Here is a 22,889-nt window from a genome sequence, read left to right on the forward strand (position 1 = left end):
TAGATAATTAAGTGTCTGGCACTGGATTTGAACTCAGGTCCTCCTAACTCCAGGGCCAGTGCTGTATCCACTGTACCACCTAGTCGTCCCATCAATGCATATATTTAAAATATGAACGTGAGGCTTCTATGTAATCTACATGTCATTAGTCTTTTACATAACTTCTTCCTGAATTATGTTTTTCCCTTTATTCCTAGACATTCTTATCTTTTCTCCACCTTTGAAGTGAAGGCCTCAGGCATCCAAATATATGTTAGTTTGATTTGAAGGCTCTTCAAGGAATATCACTAACACTTTTTCTTTCAGCAACCATTGTTGATGCATAAGCTACAATTATTTTCATGGTGGTCATTTTGAAAATACTTATAATTGTATCTGAAATATGTGATGATCAACTATAATATGTGAAAATATTTCCTATTGCTATTGGGCAATGATAAATCCTCATCTTTAAAACATTTACTAGCACTCCTTACCAGAAACAGACTAAATCTGTTTTCTGAGGACCAACTGTGCTAATCATGACAGAATGACTGGAAAGAGGGCAAAGGGCATTTAGGATGACACAGTTTTTAAAATGTTAGATAATTCGAAAGAATCAAGAGGAAGTCAAATTATCATATACAAAAATAAAACATGGGAACTTACAACTTATAAAGATGAAGGAAATTATCAGAAATAATTTGGCTAATCATACATAGCCAACAAATCTGATAACTGAAATGAGGTGAATATTTGTAATAATTCAAGATACTCAGTCTGACAGGACAAGTATATGATCATTTGGGGCGGCTAGGTTGCGCAGTGGATAGAGCACCCTGGAGTCAGGAGTACCTGAGTTCAAATCTGGCCTCAAACACTTAATAATTACCTAGCTGTGTGGCCTTGGGCAAGCCACTTAACCCCATTTGCCTTGCAAAAAAAAAAAAAAAAAAGAATACTACTATCATCTAAATAACCTGATTTTCATTCTATCAGACATTGAAGAAAAATTAATTCTAATATAACATTTTTGTTGCTGTACAACCAGAGAAAGCAGACCTTGCATGACATCAATAAGATACCTAAGTCTGGGACAGAGACACTAGACATAAAAATGTATACCAATATTTCTGATGCATATAGCTATATAAATATTGAATAAAATATCAGCAAAAGCTACCATCTTAACAATATCATTCAGCTTGATCAAGTTGATTTATACAAGAAATTCATGATTGATTTAATATGCAGAAGACTATAAACATGCTAGGCCCTATTGATAAAAAGAATAATAAAAATCACATGCTTATGTAACAGATGCACAAGGAGAACTTGAGCTATTACCTAAACAGGCAAAGGAGACAGTTTTCAAAAGAACAAAAGTAAACCATCAGGAACCATATTAAATATACTATTAATAAATGGATAATTACAAATTAAAAGAACTCAGTGCTCCACCTCACATTCGTCATATATACAAAATTGATAAAAAGGAAAATGGATAATATACTTTTAATCAGTACTTTGTTAAAAATAATTAGTAATAATAAGTACTCTTTATTGTAGCAATGTGGATCTCAACAATTAGGAATGTTTGAACAATTTTTGTAATATGAATTTAGTAGAAAATTATTCAATGATAAGATGAGAAAACGTATGGATTCAGAAAAAGCAGGGAAGATTTGAGTGAACTCGTGCAGAGTGAAGTGAAAAGAAACAGGAAGATAATTTATACAGTGATTACAATGACTGAAAAGAAAACTAGAAAGCATTAAGAACTTTAATCAAGTGATGAACTATAACTCAACAAGATAGGTGACAAAATGAGTGCATGCAACTGTCTCACATGGAGGCACTCACAGAACCTATTCTTGGTATACATGAAGCCTGGACAGGATACTGACATTGTGAGCTGCCTTTATTTCATGGTTGGTAGCAGATTCTTTCCAATGACTGCTGCTTTCTGAGTTTTAAAATCTGTTTGACTGAAGTTATTCTTTTCAGTGGTCAAGGGCTCCTTCACTCATAGGAAATATTGAACTGACACCATGATATAAGGAGGACTTTCTTTTAATTATTTCTTATTTATTTTGTAAATAGTTTGATATATATATATATATATATATATATATATATATATATATATATATATATACAATACATATGTATATGCATGCTGGCATTTTTCACTCCCTAATTAGATTATAAATTCCTTTAAGAAAAGATTGTCTTTTACCTCTTTTTTCCCCCTCCCCAACTCATAGCATAGTGTCTGACACATAGTAGGTACTTAACAAATGTTTATTGATTGATGTTTGTATATATATATATATATATATATGTATATATTATATACATATATGTGTGTGTATACATATATATGCACACATTTTCTCCTCCTTTTGAATATATATAGGCATATATGCTTTTATATATATATATATCTCAGAAAGAAGCTATAACTTGTTTCTATAATCTGTAAATTATTACTATGTAGAGAATTATCTAATTAACTGTTCTCTAGAGTCAGCTATATCTTTAGAGAGAGGGTCCCTAGTTGCTTTTTTTTATTGTTTCCTAGGTTTTGAGAAGGAGAAATAGAATAGTTGTGTTTCTCTATGAGAAAAGAACTGTAATTCATTGAACAAAGCAGAGTGTCTTTCTTTTGGCAGATCTGAGGAATTTAGTAGTTCTCCAGAGCAGTCAGTCAACAAACATTTAGCAATTGCCGAATGGAGATACCAAAAAAAGAATGGAAATAAAAAAAGAAATAAAAAGAGTCTCTGCCATCAGGAAACTTTTAGTCTCATGGAGAAGACAACATGCAAACAAATATACAATCAATCAATAAACACTGATAATATACTAAAGGAAGTAAAGACAATGACTACTCCTCAAGAACATTACAGTCTAATGGGAGAGGCAAAATGAAAACAAATGCATATGGAAGGCACTAGAATTAAGAGGGGCTCAGAATGACTTTCCATTAGAGGTGGATTTTAGTTGAGATTTAAAGAAAGTCAAGGAAATTGGGTCAAGGGGAAAGAATATTCATTCCAGGCTTGAGGGAGTCAGTGAAAATACTTGGAGTTGGGAGATGGAAAGTCTTATTCAAGGAACAGCAAGAAAACCAGTGTATGAGGGGTAAGATTTAAGAAGACTGAAACAACAGGAGGGGACATTGAATACTAAACAAGGGGTTTTATATTTGAACCTGGAGGTGAAAGGGAACCACTGGAATTTATTGAATAGGAAGGTAAAATGGCTAAAACTGAACTTTAAAAAGTTTAATTAGATAGCAAAGTAGAGAAGTTGGGAAGAGACTCTAGGCAGGGGGCTAACAGATTGTGACTTATAGTGTAGATATAAGGAGAGGACTGCCAGTACCAGGGTAGTGGCAATGAAAAAGGAAAGGAGTATATCATGAGCAATGTTGTGGAGGTAAAATATGTAACTGGCAACAGATTAGGATTAGGGGAAAAGAGTAAATCTTGGTGGCAAGGTGGTAGTCTCAAGAAAATGCAAATTAATACATGCTTGATATATCATTTTTCACCTATCAGACTAACTAAAATGATAGAAGGGAAAAGTGACAAATGTTGGAGAGGATGTGGAAAAATTGGGACACTAACTCCCTGTTGGTGGCAGTGTGAATCGATCCAGCCAATTTGGAGAACAATCTGTAACTATGCCCCCCCAAATTATTATTAATTATATAATTATATATATTAAATTGCCTATACCCTTTGATCCAATAATATCCCTAGAAGTCTTGCTTCTCAAGATGATTAGGGAAAAAAGAAATATTCTAAAGTGTTTATAGCATCTCTTTTTGTGGAAGCAAAGAACTAAAAATTTTAAGGATGTCTGTCAATTGGGGAATGGCTGAACAAGTAATAGTACTATGCTATAAGAAATGATTTGTTCTGTAATCTTAGAAAAACATGGATATATTGCATGAAATAAATGAAATGAGCAGAACTAAGAAAACATTGTATTAAAACAATATTGTTTTAAGAACAACTTAGTCATTTTGACTATTATAAATATCCAAATAAATTAAAAAGGACATATGAAGGAAAATGCCATCTAGATTCAGAGAAAAAAACCTGATAGATGTATAGAATACATATGTGTAGGTCTATACTATATAACTATACCTATATTATAGATCTATAGATCGATACTAAATATAGTATATTTAGTATATATAACTGGAGATCTATATATATATATATATATATACACACACACAAACAAACATATATATTTACATCTAATCATAACCATCTTTAGGGCAAAGTGGGGGAAGGGAAGAAAAAGGAAGAAATTACATGATACATTTATATATTTAAAAGAAATAGCAAGTTGCACATAATAGATTTGAGTTTCATTTATAAATATCTTTTTTCTATTCAGCTATGTTAGGGAAATATTTGTTTTATTTCTTACCTTTAGAAAAATAAATAAATAAAAAAGCAGTAATAAGGAAGTTCTATCAGGGGAAGGTGTAGGGGAAAGATTTAGTTCAGTTTTGGTCAAGCTGAATTTTATTTGTCAGTGGGGGGATCTAGTTAGAGATATCCAATACTGTTGAAGTCTAGTGGTTAAGAAAGAGATCACCAATTGAAACTGTAGAGGGAAAATAAAGAAGAGGGACCCTGATAGAACCTGTGGGACAGCTACAGTTAATGGGCATGAACTGGAAGAGGATCCAGCAAAGGAGACTGAGTAGTCTCCAGCAAAGTAGTCTGATAGGTATGAGGACATCTAGAAGAAAGAAAGTGGTGACCCCAAAACATAGAGTAGAGAGTAACAAGGAGGAGTGGGTGATCAATAGTGCCAGCTGCAAAAAGGTCAAGAAGCATGATAATTGAGAAAGGAACATTAGATTTGTCAGTTAGGAGATTATTAATAACTTTGGAGACACCAGTTGTATGGAATGATGAGATTGGAAGCCAGATTTTAGAGGACTAAAAAGAGAATGAATAAAAAGGAAATAGAAGAGCTTCTTATAGAAGACCATCTCAGGACATTTAGCCACAGGAGATATATAAAATAATAGTAGTGAAGGACAAATAGGGATAATATATGAGGATGGAGGAGACATGGTATATTGTAAGCAATAGAGGAGCTGCTAGTGGTAGACATGGAGAGATGAGAGGTACATGTGAGAGTGGGAATGATAGAGGGGACAGTCCACAAGAGAAGACAGAAAGGAATGGGTTCACTTGCAGGAGGAAATAGTGATAGAGGTTGTAGCCCTCAGATCATGACTGCAAGCCCCTGCCACATTCAGGCTAGCCTTGACTTTATTTATCTGTTATCTTTGCATTTATTTTTAAGAAAATAGTGGCGGGGGATGAAGGACAATAGTGATAAAAAAAAAAGGAAGAGGAGAAAAAAGAAAATAGTATAAATGAAAAATTAAAATACACAAAACATAAGGAGTTCTGAAGAAGACACATATACAAACATGCATGTATGCATATATGTGGTAGTTTTACTATCATTATGTTACCTTTAATGTGTGCTTCAAAACCATACAATAGTTTTTTCTATTTACATTGAAATATTCATTTTTGTTCATAATTGTTAAATCCAAACTAAAGTTAGAAGTTAATATATGTAAAATTCTTTGTAAACCTTAAAGCAGTATATATACATAAATATTATCTATAATGATTATTATTGGCTTTACCCTATGTCCCTCCTTCCCAATTAACTTTGTTGTCTTAAGAGCTTTAATTTCTATGCATCTTCTTTAGAATTAGGGGAAATAATAGCTTACATTTCCATAGTACATTACAGTTTTAAAGCGTTAGTCATTATAGTGTGATTCAATAGATAAATGTCTAGTTTGGGAGTAAGGAAGACTTGGGTTCAAGGTATACTGTCTCTGACACATATCAACTTTGTGACCATAGCCAAATCATAACATCTCAGGGGCCCCAAATATGTCTCCAAGACTATAAATTGCAAGCTGATTGTTGGACTATATCAGTAGAGGGAGTTTCCACAACAGGAAGTATATAAATCAATGAAATAATGAATTCAGTCTAGGCTCCTCATTTATTCTCAGCAAATATCTAAAAAAGGTAGTAGTACCATTATTTCCATTTTTACAATAAAAAAAGAGACTTAGATGTATAAAGGGGTTTGCCTAGAGTCATATAGAAAGTAGTGGCCTAAGGAAAAAAAAAGGTACAGAGTAGTCATTAGCATAGAAAAATGTATTGCTTATAAATGCATAGAATCATATTATAATGACTTCATACTACTAACTTTTTATTTGGACAACATCTCAGAAACTCCAAAAGTAAATGAAAAATCCTTCAAAACAATATTGTTTGCCTGATAGATGATAGTGGTTTCAGATTTGATGAGACCAAATGCAAGAAAAATTCAGATGACAGGACAGGTAATGGAAATTACACATTTACCATTAATGCCAAAAGTAGATTGATTGATTACCTAGTAGTTGAACTATTCCAGCCTAATTTTTTCAACAGATTCCAAAATTCTAGTTTTAATGAGAGTATTAAAAAGTCCCAGTCAAAGATGATGGATCTAATGCCTGATTTTGAAGCAACTCTAGTATCTTCAGTTATGTCAAAGGCATCTTCCATACCTTAAAGATTCCCAAACAAAATTCATTTTAATTAAACCAAGAATACTACTAATGATAAATGTGTCCCACTTTAAAGTGGGATGGCAAATAAAGTAAAAGTATAATACATCTTATAAAAGATTGAGGATCACATCACTGAGTTGCAAAAAACAAAAATAAAATCCAGACCATGTACTTGAGTTTCCCACTGCATTAAAATGTACTCTTTATGTTATGGAAAAATGTTTCAGTTCATGAAATTTTAAAACATATGTCTTTAACAAACTACATGAAGACAATTTAATGTGTATATGCAATAAAACCATCTCAAAGAAACATTTTATTTATTCCTCAGATCTCTTTTGATCTCATGATTTCATTTAAATTTTGTATTGTTTTAAAAAGAAAATAAATTAAAATTAAAAGCCAAATATGGGTGGGTGGGGGAATCATAATTTATAGTTCTTCTGTTTCACAAATTCAAATGTTAATGCCAGTGTTGGTTTCTGTGTCAAGGACAGGGAATGTCATTAAGCCCAAAACCAAACCAAACCATAATTGGAAATGTATGCCTAAAGGACATACTATTTATTCCTAGAAATTAAATCCTTCATCCACATCTGCAAGATTTTAATCTTTGGATTAATCTATGAATAAAGGAAGCACAAAAAGTACTGAGACTTCTTTTTAGAAAATAATTTTAACAGTCGATTTACACTTCCTACTGCAAAAAAGAATTCAGATTAATGTGGTAACCCACTTCTAAACTTAGACTGCTATAGCAGTACTTATGGTGATGTCATCCAACCCTGAAAAAGTCCCATTCACTTTTTTCTTTTTAAAAAAAAAGTCATATTGAAAAAAAATTATCTTAAAATTCAATTTTGACCCATTTCCATCTCAAAGTTGAAAAAAAAAGTAGACATGAAAAGCAGCTCAATGACCCCTAAAGAACCATTGCAAAACCAAATTAAAAAGGGAAAAAGAAATCTAAAAGTACAATCACTTTACTCACAAATTTTCTCCAGGTACCTTATTAACTTACAGTGAATCCCCAACCATCTCTCTTGGCCAAGGGAATAATTGCAGTTCTTATTAAGAATGAAAAGGGAAATTTGAGGCAAATTTCATTAAAAGGATGACTTTACTAGGAAAGTAATAGCATAACTAAGTACTTCAAAGGAAACTAAGCAAGCTTTTAAGAAGTCAAAACCAAATGTCTTTTAGATCCGGTTCTATTTCCAGCCCTAGCGCTTTCATTCAGGCAGGGTAGGCTATCCACGAACATTTACAACTAATGAATAATGTTTTAAAAAGTGAATGCTAATTCATGGTTAAGAAACTTGGTGCATGCAGATTGAGCAATGGGATGTTGTGGAGGTGCCCAGGAAAATTAAATGACTATAAGGAAGTTCATGTTTCCTTCTGAATTTGGGGTTCATGTCTTGAATCTGGGGTTCAGAGACCAGAGAAAAGTAATCTCCAAGGGAACGGTTGCACTTCATACTTTCACTAGGACTCACGCCCACCATTCCACACATTAATGTTCTCTGACTCTCTCAGACTCACCTCTGCTTTGGGAAACACTTTGACTTGCAGGCATCCTGAGAGGAATGGTTCCATTCTCTTATTCTGGATCAGGAGATTCAAAACGCGGAGTCGGAGGATAGAAAACAGTCCTGGAAATGGTTGAAATGAGTAGGATAGTTGAACGCAGGCGAGTGAGTCCAAACCTTTGCTTTTGTCCCTGCTTTTGTAACTCCAGTCCTGTGGATGAACCAGTCTCAAAACTAGTGGGAGTCAGTTGGACTGACTTGGCTTCTGGAAGACTGGGAGCCGAGCTTTTCCAGGGGAGGAGTCACCAAAGCTCTTTCAAGCACCTCCCCGGCTGCACAGCAGGCTCTCCTCCTCCTTTTCTCCCCTCTGCAGGGACTCTTCTTGTCTCCTTTCCATTTTTCTCGGTTTTATTTACCTTCCTCCTTAAGCTCCTTTCCACTTTCATCTCCCCCTCTAGTCATCTTTCTTCCCACCTTCACTCCACTCCTCTCTCTCTCTCTCTCTCTCTCTCTCTCTCTCTCTCTCTCTCTCTCTCTCTCTCTGTCTCTCTCTGTCTCTCTCCGCCCCCCTTTCTCTCTCTCCTATTCCTCCCTTACTTGTGGTTTCCTCATGTCCTTCTTGTCTCTTTACTCTTCTACTTTTTAGATTCCTCAGTCCCTTCTTATTTGCCTCCCTCCCTGCCACCTTTTGTACCCCTGTCTGTAATTTGTTTACTTTTCCCCAGCTCCTCCTCCTCCAATAATTTCCAACTCTTTCTCCCTTCTTGCCTCAAAATCTTGCTGTTGTCACTCTGGGTTGCCTGCTTACCCTTTGTAACCTGGTATTAGTTATTAGGAGGAGGGTACAGACTATTAAGTGTGGAGTTGGAAGTGGGAGGAGGAAGTGAAGAACAGCTTGTTGGACTGATGAGATCAGAGATCACTGTTAATTATTATTATTTTTACATTGGCTAGTCCTGTCTGGAGGGGGATTGCTCCCTTGTATAAAAGCCCTCAGGGGAAAAATAACAAAAAAATATGCTGATTCTGCTTTTCTGCTGAAGTCTGTAGTACTTTTATTCAAAATTCAAATGGATTGTTAGTGGTATTCTTTTCAAAATAGTTTTCCCAAAAAAGGACATCCTATACTTTGTTCCTGTGACAAAAACAGAACTTTCTTCCCTGAGTTGATAGACCCTCTTCCTTCACTAGTCCATGGAAAATCAAAATCATAGATTCCTTTATCACAATATATGAACTTTGGCAACAAAATAGACACTAAATATTTTAAAAAATTTATACAAGCAATATTTATTAGTTGCTAGATATATCCTGGGTAATTAGAAGGCTACTTTACCATCTTAAACCTCTTCATTCAGTTGCCAAAGTGATTTTCTTAAAGTTTAGGAGCTCAAAAAACTCTAAAGGTCCCCTACTGACTTCAGGATCAAAGATAAACTCTCTTTGGCAGTTAAAGTTTTTCATAACCTGGTACCTTTCTACTGTAATTCATACAGACATGGGCTCCTTAATTCAACTTCAAGTCCATCATAGAGGGTGATTAAGGGATTTAGGAATCTTTCTAATGCTTTCAGTTCAAACCCCTCTTCTGGTATTTCTCTCCACATCAATTAACCAATCCATATTAGATACTTTTTACAATGGGATATTGATTGAAAAGATGTAGGAAAAATCAAAATACAGAAACATCCCCCAGACTAAAGTACTTCTCTTATCTCAAACTGCGTGAAAGTTAGGTTCACATTTAAGATAATTGCTACAAACATTAATCCCACTGAGTTTATTTCCTGCAATATAACCAACGGACAAAATACAAAATGCTTCCTTATATAAAACATGGTTTCTCACTTACTGAATCATTTCTCAAGCAGTTCACTCTTCAGGGCTGGCTTCTTATTGATCTCATCCACCAAACTTCTGCTAGCTCTTCTGACCTTTTGGAATCTTACAAGTTCCTTTGTATACTACTAAGAGACAATACAATTCCATGCATAGGATTTCCTAAGTTGTCATACACTCTCAGATGCCTATCTGGAACTCAAGGAATTATCAATTGAAAAGAAAGGGAAAGTACCTTTTCTTTCTTTTTTTAAAAAAAAATTATTATTACTGTTCAGTTAGTTAACCCAACTCCATTTGGAGTTTTCTTGGTAAAGATACTAGAATGGAAACTGAACTAAACAAGGCTAAGTGATTTACCCAGGTCACATAGCTAATAAGTGTTTGATTTTGGAACTTGAACTCAGGTTTTCCTGACTCCAGGTCTGGGGCTCTATCCACTGCACCATTTAGCTGCCTGTTGCCTTTTTTTTTTCCTCAAAATTTTCCCTGGTTTTTCTCTCTCATTTCAATCCCTACTCCCACATATACAAATAATATTTTTAATCCATTCTGTTCTCTGCTTCCATTTTACAGGAGACTTCATCCCATTCACATTTACAATTAAGATTACTAATTACTATTTTCCTCCATATCTTTCCCTGTTTATGCTTTTCTCTTTCCTTTTCTCTTATTCATCCTTACCAGTGTTTTTCCACCCTTTCCCCTTTAACTTTTTTAAAGTTTAACTTTAATTTTACTTTCACTTTCACCTCTTTTATCAGTCTCTTCTTCCCCTTTCTTTCCCTTTCCTTTCCCTCCTCCCCATTTCCTTGTAGGGTAGGATAGATTTTTAACTCTAACTAGGAATATATGTCATTCCTTTTCTAGGCCAAATCTCTGAGAGTGTTCACATTCTCCTTTCTTTCCCTCTACTATAATAGGTCTTTGTGCTTCTTCACCTGGTGTTACTTAATGACTAATGCCTAGCCTTTTCCAAATCCTTTTCCTAGTCCTTCTTTTTTGTCTTTATTATTTTAACCCTGTATTGTACCTACAACCCTTTTGTCAAAAAATACTCCTTTTATCTACCCTGGTCGAAATACTATTCTCAAAGGCTGATTAATTACTTTATTGATTGACAAGCAGTATTGCCTTATATTCACTAAATACACACCTCTCTTCTGTTCATTAGAAATATACTTCTCTAGAGTCATAAATCACATACCTTCCATGTAATGCAATCCTCGTTAGCCAAAGCATCATGCAAAACCAAATCATTTCATGAACCGTTTATACCTTCCCCCCAACAACACACCCTCCAATTGCAATCATGTCTCTTTAGTGTTCCAACCATAGACCCACAACCCTCCCCAAAGTTTCAAGGATACTCTTTTCCACTCTCTTTTTAGCATACCAGTCATGATACTTAAACCCTTGTTAATTAAAGTATGGATTAGGACAAGATGACTTTCTAATCTATTTACCTCCAACCCTTCTAAGTATGCCCCACCCTCTGCCCCTATTGTATTGATCCTCCTTAACTAAGGTTGCTAGTAAAGTCACTGTGTTATTTAATTATATATTGAACCTCTAGGCACACTCTCTCTCTCCCTAGGAAATACAATCCTCATAATTAACATTGCATTCATGTCTTATTTATATCCATATCCTCTAAGTAGCTTCCCTTCAAGTATATTCAACCCCTAACTATCCTAAGAAAAATTCAGTTCTCTAGAGTTATAAGTATTATCTTCTCTTGTAGGGAAGAAAAGTTAAAGGGAAAAAATGCTGATAAGAAAAGGGAAGAGAAAAGTTTAAATAGGGAAAGATAGCATTGAGGTAAATATAAGAATTAGTAATCTTAACTGTAAATGTGAATGTGATGAATTCTTCCATAAAATGGAAGCAGATAGCTGAATGGATTAAAATACATTGTTTACAAAAAACACATTTGAAGCAGAGAGATACACACAGGCTAAAGGTAAAAAGGCTGGAACAAAATATATGATGCTTTCCTTGAAGCAAAAAAAGAAAGGGGTAGCAATCCTGATCTCAGACAAAGCAAAATCAAAAGCAGATCTCATTAAAAGAGATAAGGAAGGAAGCTATATCTTCTTAAAAGGCACCATAGGAAATGAAATTATATCATTTCTAAACATATAAGCACTTAGTAATACAGCATCTAAATTCTTAGAGGAGAAGCTGAACAAATTACAAGGAGACAGATAGCAAAACTATAATAGTGGAACATCTCAACCTTCCTCTCTCGGAATGAGATAAATCTAACCACAAAATAAACAAGGAGTTAAGGAAGTGAATAAAATTGTACAAAATGAGATATGATAGACCTCTGGAGAAAACTAAATGGAGGATAGAAAAGAATATACCATTTTCTCTATAGTACATGGCACCTATACCAAAATTGACCATGTACTAGAGCATAAAATCAAATGCAGAGAAGTAGAAATAATAAATGCATGCTTTTCAGATCACGATGCAATAAAAATTACATACAATAAAGGATCATGGAAAGTTAAACCAAAAATTAATTGGAAACTAAATAACCTACTTTGAAAGAATGAATGGATCAAACAATGAATCATAGAAATAATCAGCCATTTTATCCATCATACCAAAATTTATGGGATGAAGCCAAGAAGTTTTGAGGGGAAATTTTATTTACATAATGTTTATGTGAATAAAATAGAGAAAGAGGAGATTAGTAAATTTGGCATACAATAAAAAAAGTTATAAAAAGAACAAATTAAGATCCTCAAACTAAATGCCAAATTAGAAATTTTGAAAATTAAAGAAGAGATTAATCAGATTGAAAGCAGGAAAACAATGGATCTAATAAATGAAGCTAAGAGTTGGTTTTATGAAGAAAAAATAAAATAGATAAACCTTTGGTGAATCTGATTTTAAAATGGAAAGAATACCAAATTATCAATATCAAAAATGAAAAAAGTGAACTCACCACCAATGAGGAAATTTAAAAGATAATTTAGAGCTGTTTGACCAACTGTATGCTCATAAATTCTCTATTCTAAGTGAAATGAATGGAATATTTACAAAAATATGAACTACCCACATTAACAGAAGAAGAAATAAAATATTCAAATAACTTCATTTCAGAAACAGAAAATGAAGAAATCATCAATAATCTCCCTAAGAAAAAGTTTTCAGAACCAGATGGATTTACAAGTGAATTCTACCAAACATTTAAAGGAACAATTAATTTCAATTCTACATAAACTATTTAAAAAATAGGAGTTCTGCCCAATTCCTTTCTTACATCAATATGATACTGATACCTAAACTAGGAAGAGTCAAAACGAAGAAACTTTTAGATCAATTTCCTTAATGCACATTGATGCAAAATTCTTCTTCTTCTTCTTCTTCTTCTTCTTCTTCTTCTTCTTCTTCTTCTTCTTCTTCTTCTTCTTCTTCTTCTTCTTCTTCTTCTTCTTCTTCTTCTTCTTCTTTTGCAAGGCAGTGGAGTTAAGTGGCTTGCCCAAGGCCACAAAGCTAGTTAATTATTAAGGGTCTGAGGTCAAATTTGAACTCAGTCAGGTACTCCTGACTCCAGGGCACTCTAACCACTACACAACCTAGCCACTCTGATGCAAAATTCTTAAATAAAATTTTAGCAAAGAGATTATAGCAAATTATTTACCAGGATATTACACCATGATTCGATAGGATTTTTACCACGTAGGCAAAGATGGTTCAATATTAGGAAACACTCAACATAATTAAACATATCAATGACAAAACCAACAGAAATCATATGATTATTTCAAAAGATGTTGAAAACATCCAAACCAAAAATAAAATCCAAACCAAAAACCAATAGAATTTGAATGAATGCTAGGTTCATTTTTTCAAAAATTCTCTGATGTTTTTTCTTTCTATTCCATGTTTTTTTTACATTTTCCCTTATTCCTAATTCCTCATATACAAAATGACCAATATATAAACATGCTAAACTCAAATGTACATGTACCATATTCCCTAGACTGCTCACTGCTGAGGGAACAGGGGTGGGAAGGGAGGGTGGAAGAAAATTGTGTAACTTATAAATATGCAAGTGGATGAATATTGAAAAACTTTCATGCAAAAAATTAGAAAAATAAAATAAAATGTCAATAACAATAATATTTTTAAAGACAATAGGAGAAAAGCTTAATAGAACTAATAAATAAATTAAAAAATATAAATATATATAGTGACCCACACTTGTGGTTATCCCACATTTACAAAGGTATAGAGTGTGTCCTCAAAACTTAGTGGAGTGACTCACAAATAGTAAGTACTTTATAGATGCTTCTTGACTCACTGATTGTTCTTCCTCATTTTCTTTTCTTCTCTTGAGGTGCAGCTTGGACCTCATCTTCTGCCTGAACTCTTCCCTGATGCTTCCAATTACTAGTTCTCTCTCTTCTAAATTACCATATATCATATTTGTTTGCTTTGCAAATATTTGTAAAAACTTTATAATTATATACCCAACTAGCAGAGTGCCTACACATAGTGCTCACTTAATAAATGCTAATTGAAAGATTGATTTCTTGCCTAATGTATTTCACTTTTCCCATCCTTTTCCAATCTCTTTCTCTTAAGACCATCAAAAATAACAAAACCACTCAAAGGTTTTCTGTATGTCTCCCTCTTGACCCTTGAAGCATTAGGATCAAGAACATGAATGACCTTTTTTATCTGTTCTCCCTATGAGATTGAAAGCATCATTTAAACTCTTTTAATTATTCATATGTATTTTATCTTTCTAGTTCTCTCAACTCTTGTGTTTACATTGAACATTTTTTACATTGTTCTGCTTTCTTCATTAGAGATGCTTAGAAGTCCTCTGTTGCATTAAAGATCCATTCCCTTCACCCCACTCCTCAGTATTATATTCAGACTTATTCTTAATTGTAAATCCTTATCTTTTGATATTTGGAATGCCATATATTGCATTTATTTTGGGATACATATATTTGGGCATAATACTTTAGAATTAATCCCTTTATTTTTTTCATTGTTTTTAATTTAAATTTTCCATTTTTGTTGTTAATTTAATTTTCTTTCCTCTTTTAGTCTCATCAATTTAGTCAATTAGTTTTTCTTATGAATTTTCTCAATGAAATTTTAGTTTTATTAATTCAGCAATTTTTTTTTTAGGTTTTTGCAAGGCAAATGGGGTTAAGTGGCTTGCCCAAGGCCACACAGCTAGGTAATTATTAAGTATCTGAGGCTGGATTTGGACTCAGGTACTCCTGATTCCAGGGCTGGTGCTCTATCCACTGTGCCACTTAGCTGCCCCCAATTCAATAATTTTCATTTAAAATTTTCTCTCTTGTTTTTCAGAATTTCCTTTTTTTGTGTTTTATGAGGATTTTTGTTTATTGACTGTTCTAGTATTTTTAGTTGTATAACCAATTAATCTATTCTTTTTCAATTTGTGATAAAAGTTATTAGAGACAGCAAGTTTCTCCTAATGACCACTTTACTTGCTTCTCAAAAGATACTATTACTCTTAAATGCCTCATTGCAATTGTTTTTTAATTGAAATTGCCTATTTAAAAAAATAATCTCTTGTTTGACATTATATTCTTTGATCTTCTTTTAGTTTTGAGTCTTTTCAAATGATCTTAATTCATTATTTTTATTGTGTTGTGGTAATAATGTATTTAATATTTCTGCTTTTCTGCATTTGTTTATTATGATTTCTTTTCAGTTTGGGAATTGTTTTGGTCATAAATGTCTATTAATTGTATGTATATGTACACATAGGTGTTTATGTATGTACATATATTTGTGTACAACTATATATGTGTGTGTATTTGCATACCAAAATTTTATCAGAAAAATCTAATGCAAAGATTTTTTTTTCCTATTTGACTGCTTCTTCCTTCTTATTCTAAGTGCATGAATTTTTCTTTGTTCAGGACCTTTTGAGCTTCATATGATCAAAATTATCCATGATATCTTTTGTTATATGTCTTTGGGGCAGCTCTGTAGTGCAGTGGATAGATCGCTGGACTTGGAATTAGTAAGATTTATTTCTCAAATCTGGCTTTAGTTGCTGATCCCATATCCTTTCAAAATACTGCGAAATATGATAACATGGTATTCTAAATCTAATTTCCCCTGAATTACTTTACAGTTTCCCCAGCAGTTTTTTAAAAGAATCACAAAGTTCTTTCCTAATTAATTTATATTTTCCAGTTAATGAAAGTGTTTCATAGTTTCTGATTTTATATTCTCTAATCATTCAATTAATCTATTCCGTATTTTTATACCAACATCAGGTACTTCGGATGATTACTGCATCAAAATATAGGTTGAGGTCTAGAATGCTAATTCTCTTTTAGACTATATCTCTTTTCATTGTTTTCCTTGATATTCTAGATCTCTTTTTTCAAATTAATTTTGATATTCTCTTATCAAGTTCTATAAAATATTCTTTTGATAATTTGATTGGCATTTAATTGAAACTTTAATAAATTTTGATACTTTTAAAGCTTTTATTGTATAGATATAACTAAATCATGAACATTTAAAATCCCAATAATTAAGTTTGTTTAATTTAAGAAATATTTTGTAATTGATGCTATACAACTATTTTGTGTTCTTTGGTAGCTTAATTCACAGATATTTGGAATGGAATTTTCCTTTTTTTTGTCTATTAGAATTTGTTTCTTTATATAGAAATGCTACTAATTTTTGAGTGTTTATTTTGTAGCTTGCAACTTGGCTTGAGCTATTAATTGTCTTGATGTCTTTGCTCATTCTGTAAGTTTTCTAAGCAAGCTATCATTTCATCTGCAAGTAGGTATAGTTATCTTTATAACTTACTATCCTTATATGTTGTCTTTACATTTTGAGCATACTTGCTTTACTCCTGCATTTATTAGGAAAATTCCTGGTATACCTATATTGTATATGATATATTCTGTTGGTCTTAAAAGATACTATTTATCATAAAAATCCCTCCCTGAATATACTTTGTAATACTTTGAACATAAATGTATGCTGTACTTTGACAACTATTTTTCTCCATTTAATAAGATAATTATGTGGTTTGGGATGTTTTCATTTTTAATATTCTTTTTTTGGTACTTCTTTGCCTCTTGTATAAATTGAATTGGACCATGAATGAATGATTTATTGAATGAATTATTGTAGCCTATTTGATAAAATTTTTATTTAATAATTTTGAGTTGATATTCACTAACGATAAGACTATCGTTATCATTTTGTGCTTTTTCCTTTCCTGATTTAGGAATTGAGATTATATTTGTTTATTATAATGAGTTTGGTAGGATGATTCATTAATTTTTGAGAACAATTTGTGTAGGATTGGTACCAATTGTTGTTTAAAAGTTTGATAAAATTCTCTTGTAAATTTATCAAGAACAAAGTTTTATTAATTGGAAGTCCCAGTACATCTAGTTTTAATTCTTCCTCACTCCCTCCATTCCTCCCCCCCTCCAATGATTGGATTTCTTAAAGATTTTTCTTTGATATTCTGTTAGTTTGGGTATTTTATATTTTTAAAGATATTCCTATATTCCTTTTGTATTCTTATAATGTAAATGACTGCTTAGCAGATTCTGATCATTCAGATTCTGTTATGATTATTTCTTATTTTCCTATTATGTTAATTTGATTTTCTGTCTTCTGGATTTTAATCAGATTACATATTGTTTTTGTCTTTTCAAAGAATCAATTTTGTTTTATTTATTTTTATATATTTTGGAGAGGTTTCCAGTTTGTGTTTTTCTCTCTTATCATTAATGTCTCCTTTTATGCACCTAGGTATTTTAAGTTTACTTCTTTGACTCTCTAAATTTTTAAATGAATATTGAGTTCATTAATCCTCTTTTTTCCTATTTTGCTAATTATGCTAGTAGGGTTATGATTTTTCTCTTTTGGACTACTTTTAAGTAGATCCCAGAAATTTTGTATTGTTGTTTCATCATTTTTATTTCTTTCACAATATTATTAATTTATTTGTTATTTATGTTTTCATTAATTAGAGTTTCACTGTTAAGTCTCCATTTAAATCTTTTATTTGAACTCCCTGAACTGCATACTCTTTATTGCCTTGTGTTCTGTAAAGGATATTAACTATTTCTGCCTTTTTATATTTTTTATAATACCTCTATGTCAAAAGTTGAAAACTGATGATATGTTCACCAATTTGGGAATGGATAATAAAATTGTGGCATATGAATTTAAAGAAAAATTGTGCCATGCGAAATGGACAGTTTTTAAGGAAACAGGAAATATCAATGAACCAATGCAGAATTAAGCTACTATAATTAGGAGAACAATTTATAAAATGACAATAAAATTATAGAGGAAAAACTAACTTTGATACATTTTAGAACTCTGATTGTGGTAATGAAATATCATGAGTCCAAAGACTGAAAATAAAAAACATCATCCAACTTCTGTTATTGAGGTGATAGGCTTATAAAGCAGAATTGAGAACATTTTGGGGTATAGCCAAGGGTAGAAATTTGGTGGATTATGATGATGCCTTATGATGGTTTATTTTTATTTTTTATTTTTTGTCATTTAATTGAGAGTGGTGATAGGATGCAAACATAAGAAATGGTTGTAAAAGCTAGCAAAAAAGAAAAAAGAAATAAAGGAAATGCCAATGATGATGTTGGAATTCTCAACAATTTTTCAAGTCTAAAGATTTACTGATCAACTATTACTGTTATAATTGCAGCCTGAAAAAAATCCAAGAATTTAAAAAAGAAACATAGATTCTCTTAGATGTAAAATGAATGGCTGGAACTAAATTATTATTAGCAAAGGAGCAGAGATAGAAATCATTATGTCAGATAAGGCAAGAATAAAAATAGATATGGTTAAGAGAGATAAACATAAAAACTATATTTTTCCTTTCAAATATACAATTAAACAACACCAAGATTTAGTGCCATAGTGGAATCATAGTGTTGCATTAATATATATATGCCTCTGAAAAATATAACATCTATGTAATTAAAGAAAAACTTTGAGTTACAGAGAGTAATAGAGAACAACCTCAATGCATGCCTTTCAAACTGAAATATAGCCAAAACAAAGAGGCATAAGTCAAGGACCAGAATATAAATTTACTCATTCATTCATTCATGTATTTGTAACTTATTTATTCATTTTTTGTCTATCTACTAATCACATGACTATATCCTTCTATCTCTCTGTATCACACTAACTATAGCATAGGTCTTCCTATATTGCCCAGACTATAAATACATAGCTAGGTTCTGGTCCTGTTCTGAATAGCATATGAGCTTTGAATTATCCCATTTCAGAATCAGAGTCAGTTTGCCTCTCCTTAGACAACATGGTGGTTCCTCACTCCTAGAGGCTCAACATATTAAAACTGAACTTAGTATGAGCTTCAAAACTCAAGAGATCTACAGCCTCAGCCTCCACAATAGCCACAGAAAATACACCTATCACTTTCATCTTCCAAATATATAATTATTCCTAAAGGCTTCCTTTTTTAATTTTTGGACAAATTACCTTTAACTACTCTAATAATAAAATTCTTGGGAGTTATATGTATTAAATTCTCATGTAGAAATGTTAAAAAAAATTTAACCTTATTGAAGCTCATGATGTCTCTTTCTATTTACCTTCTTATATCTTTATTATGCTTTCTTGAGTCTTGTATTTGGAATTCAAATTTTTTATTCATCTTTGGTCTTTTCATCAGGAATGCTTGAAATTTCACTGAATATCAAATTTTACCCATGAAATATTTTGCTTGGTTTTTCTGGTGGAAGATTCTTGGTTGTAATCCTAGTTCATTTGCTTTCCAAAATATCATATTCTAATGCTCTGATCCTTTATTACAGAAACTGTTAAATCTTGTATTATCCTGAAAGTGACTTCATGTTTCTGGCAAATTCTAATATGCTTTCCTTGACTTAGGAGCACTGGAATTTGTCAATAATATTCCTGGGAGTTTCCATTTTGGGATCTTTGTTTGGTGGTGATTGGTGGAGTCTCTCAATTTCTATTTTATCCACTGGTTTTAGGATATCAAGACAATTTCCCTCAATAATTTCTTGAAATATGATGTCTAAACTTTTTTAAATAATAGTTTCCAGATAGTTCAATAATTCTTAATTTTTCTCTCCTTGATCTATTTTCCAGGTCAATTGCTTTCTCAATGAGATATTTCATATATTCTTCAATTTTTTTTCATTCTTTTGATTTTTTTCCCCTTAATGTCTCATGTAGTCATTTGTTTCCACTTGTGCAGTTCTAATCTTGGGGGAATTAATTTTATTCATTGAGTTTTTGTACTTTTTCCATTTGCCAACACTATTTTTTTAAGAAGTTCTTTTTTTCAGTCAATTTTTGTACTCCTTTTTTCATTTGGAAAATTCTGCTTTTTAAGGGATTCTCTGCAGTGGATTTTTGTGCTTCTCCTTCCATATGACTTATTTTATTTCTTTTTTGTGCCTCCTTTACAAAATTCTTTTCATAATTTTCTTGGCTCACTCTAATTTCTTCTCTCAATTTTTCTGTACTTCTCTTATTTGATTTTTTGGAATACTTTTTGAGCTCTTCTAGGACTTCTCTTTGGATTTGAGATCAGTTCACATTTTTCCTTGAAACTTTGAATATAAATATTTTGATTTTGCTTCCTCCTTCTGGATTTTATATTCCCTGTTGCCATAATAATTTCCCAAGGCCAGGTTCTTTTTTTGTTGTTGTTTACTCATTTTTTCCAGCCTATTTCTTGACTTTTAATTTTATGTTAAAGTTGGATGTTTCCCCAAGCTTCGGGTTTTTCATGCTGATGTTTTCAAAACTAGTTCTGAGTATTTGTAAATGTTTGGTTCTTTCAAGGTGCCATTATCTAGAAAAAAGTGGACACTGTGTTCTGGCTTGTGCTATGGTCTTTGAGCAACCACAAGCTCTCTTTTCTGCCCTTAACTGTAGGATACCTGCTCTTGCTAGTGCTACTATTCATCCTGGTATTGTGATCCAGAACTGCATTTGAGCAGTGCAACAGGGTCTGGCACACAACGCCATCAAAGGGTACCCTGCAATGTCCTTTTGACCAGTTGTCTGACTACCTTACCATCTGTGTGCTGAGAGATATAGAAGCCACTACTACAGATTCAATTATCCTTAAGACTTGCTGCAGGTTTTCCAGGATGAGGCTTGTACTGGATTGTGCTCCATTCTCAACCCAGTGAGACAGGCCTTTCCTACCAACCTTCTAAGTTGTCTTAGGCTGGAAAATTGTTTCTTCTCATCCTTTGGTTGATTCTGTCACTACAGAAATTGTTTTGAGCTCTTATTTTAATGTTGTTTGGAGGAGAATTTGGGAATGCACAGGTGAGTTTCTGCCTTTACTTCTCTATCTTAACTCCCTCATTTTTTTATGATAATAGTGATAAAATAATTTTAATTTGATACCTCTTCTACCAAAAAAAGATATTGATATGAAGATATCTAACTGTTAGACTCCAAGGGAATTTTTAGGCAGTTGTACATCAACATCAACTCTAGTTGTACATCAACATCAATTTTTTCTCCCAAACTTCCACATTTCAGTGATTTTTTAAATAGTGACTAAAAAGAATATGGAAGTGCTATGGTTTCCACTTTTGTATTTGTCTCATGTATTCAAATTATAAAGCAGCTACCATAAGCAGTCCAGGTATACCAGCATAATTGTAGTAGCAAGGGATCCTGAGGGAGAGATAGGAAACTGCATGTATTAGACAAATCAAGTCAACACTCATATCTTGACCATCCATCATCCCTTTATGGTTGATGACCTCTCAGTACCCTTAATTCTAAAGCCTTGGAAATACCAACATCCCCAAGCTAACAGTTCTTCCTCCAGACCAACACCTATAGCCAAGAGAGAGAGAGAGAGAGAGGTAATATTGTGTATAGGGCCCACAACTGTTGTGCCATCAAGAGATATTGGAGGTCTTTGGGTGATAATACTTCCCACACCATCTATTTTGCTTCCAGTCCAGCTCTTATAACCATTATCTAGGGAAAAGAGCCAGTAATATAAACCCATTGCCTTATACAGAGCATGCACATCAGCCTGGCTGAGTCAGAAAGGCACCTGAGAGACAGTAGGTAATGTGTGTGATGAAAGTCAAACTACCCCATCACAATTTGACCACACTTTTAGACCCTGATAGAGATAGTTCAAGACTTTGAGCCCAAGATTCCTGGGGAAAGCAATATTGCCAGGGCAATTCCCCCAACCATTATCCTGAGATATAACCAAATCACTGTGAAAATATAATATGGCAACAGATAGCACAGGTACTATAATCACAGCTACTGAGGGTCCAGAAAAGAAAGTTCTCGTTACCAAAGTTCTTGGCACAGTCAAGTGGTTCAACAACAGAAACTAGTAACTTTTTATCAGTAGAAATGTCACTAAAGAAAAGTCAATAACATATGCTTTGCCACTGCACCCTGAGGACCATGGGATCTTATCATATAACTTTCAGTTGAAACTTTTCATATGTGTTGTTTTCCCCATGAGAAAGTAAATTCCTTGAGAGCAGGGATGTCTTTACTTTTCTATTTATATCCTCAATGCTTAAAACAGTACTTTGCACAAAGTGCTTAATAAAGATTTTAATCATTTGTTGTAAAGAACTGAAACATAGCAAAGACATATCCCTCCTCTTTTCATTGAATAAACTGGAAGATTAACAGAACTCCAAGGCAATTTACAGGGTCTAATTTGATCTATTGGGTAACATAACAATTATCAAAAGGGAACATAAGAAAAAGAATACTTCCCAGTTTGAGGAAGACTTAGTTGGAGTGCTGACCTGGAGAGAAGGATGAAGGATAGTGTTACATTACAATTTGAGGAAGGGGAAGTAATGCTT

At 32.8% G+C, this 22,889-nt stretch overlaps 1 protein-coding gene across 1 annotated transcript in view; it reads right to left on the bottom strand.

The window, feature by feature from the left end:
• The window catches only part of S1PR3 (sphingosine-1-phosphate receptor 3), a 46,332-nt gene extending 37,358 nt beyond the window's left edge, over nt 1-8,974 (bottom strand). Inside the window, exon 1 of the mRNA XM_074199976.1 lies at nt 8,162-8,974. The gene's annotated coding sequence lies outside the window, so the exon portion shown is untranslated. The remainder of the gene's footprint in view (nt 1-8,161) is intronic.
• Nucleotides 8,975-22,889: the final 13,915 nt, after the last annotated feature.

The sequence above is a fragment of the Macrotis lagotis genome, chromosome X, assembly GCF_037893015.1.
Source record: "Macrotis lagotis isolate mMagLag1 chromosome X, bilby.v1.9.chrom.fasta, whole genome shotgun sequence".
NCBI lineage: Eukaryota > Metazoa > Chordata > Mammalia > Peramelemorphia > Peramelidae > Macrotis > Macrotis lagotis.